Source organism: Parus major, unplaced genomic scaffold (genome assembly GCF_001522545.3).
Source record: "Parus major isolate Abel unplaced genomic scaffold, Parus_major1.1 Scaffold329, whole genome shotgun sequence".
NCBI lineage: Eukaryota > Metazoa > Chordata > Aves > Passeriformes > Paridae > Parus > Parus major.
The window spans coordinates 51,113-52,506 of NW_015379279.1; the positions used below are offsets into that span (position 1 = coordinate 51,113).

General features: G+C 48.5%; 1 protein-coding gene across 1 annotated transcript in view; it reads left to right on the forward strand.

Annotated features, from left to right (window-relative positions):
* Window positions 1-17: 17 nt before the first annotated feature.
* Window positions 18-1,394, forward strand: part of HOXB3 (homeobox B3) — a 12,522-nt gene continuing 11,145 nt past the window's right edge. Inside the window, exon 1 of the mRNA XM_015616021.3 lies at window positions 18-629. The gene's annotated coding sequence lies outside the window, so the exon portion shown is untranslated. The remainder of the gene's footprint in view (window positions 630-1,394) is intronic.

The following is a 1,394-nucleotide window of genomic DNA, read 5'->3' on the forward strand; positions in this document are numbered from 1 at the left end:
CAAATCGGGGTCGTGTCCTCGTTATCCTCGCGTCCTATAAAACATCTCCGCCCTCGTTGGGAAGTAGGAAATTACCCAAAAAAAATGAAAAAAATTTAAATTTTCTCAATCTTCGAGGTTTTTCCAGGAGAAAAAAAAAATCCTGTTTTATTTTTTCCCCTCCTGTTTTATTGCTGTTAATTAACTGCGGGTAATTAATGTCGTTTAACACTGAAATGAGCAGGACTGAGCCAGAATTCCCTCCCCACTCCCAAATTTTGGGAGTCGCCTTCAGAGTTCCCCAAAACCGGGAAAAGTTCCCCAAAACCGCCGGGAGGGGGATGGGAATTTCCAGAGGGGAAAAGTGGTAAAAAAACCACCGGGAAAGAGACGGGATTGCCCCAAATCTCCGGGAAAAACCCCAAATTCCCATCCCTGGAAGTTTTTGGCTCGGGAGGAACCCCCAGAGGGGATTTTTAATTCCATTTTCCCCCAATTCCTTCCCCCAAATCCCCAAATCCGCCTCGTCCTCACCCAACTTTCACTGGGTTTTGTTGTTTTTTTCCGCATTTTTCCCCCTCCTCAGCATTTCTCCTCTCCCAAAATCCGCCTGGGGCCGGGATTTGCTGGAGCAGCCCTCGCAGAACCGGGTGAGTTTTGTCTGTCGTGTCCGTCTGTCCTTCCTCAGCCTTTCCCCCTCTCCAAACCCCTCAGCCTCGCTCCCTTTGCATTCTTTCCCCCCGCCCTAAAATTCAATTTAAATTCAAATTTTTCCGCCTCACCCCCAAAACGAACAAAAGGGATCGCGAGCCCTTTCCCTCCGCGGCGAGCCTGGAAATTCTGGGATTTATGGAATAACTTTGGGATCGGAATTCCTGCGCTCCCTTTGAAGGGATTAAAAAAAACCTCCCCGCTCGCCACATTTGGTGCCGAGGGAGCGGCGGGCGGAGGAGAAATGAGCTGCAGGCCGAGCAGAAATGACAATTCCTGGCATAACTCCGCTCGCTCCCACACGGACCCGGCTTTTTTCCCCAGCTGGTTGAGGTTAAAATGGGAATTTTTTGCGCTCCGGAGGGGGAACTCGCAGAATTCCAGGCGCTTCTGGGTGTCCAAGAGCTCCGGATGAGCGAGAGGAGCTCCGGGGATGCCGAGGGGAGTTGTCCCAGAGGGTTTTAAAGAAGGTTTTAAGTTGCCCGAGAGGGTTTTGAAGAAGTTTTTAGGTTGTCCGAGAGGCTTTTAAAGAAGTTTTTAGTCGGAGATTGTTATTAGGAAGTTTTGAAGTTGTCCCAGAGGGTTTTAAAGAAGGTTTTAGGTTGTCCGAGAGGGTTTTTAAGAAGTTTATGTTATCCGAGATGGTTTTTAGGAAGTTTTAAGTTGTCTGAGAGGGTTTTGAAGAAGTTTTAAGTTGTCCGAGA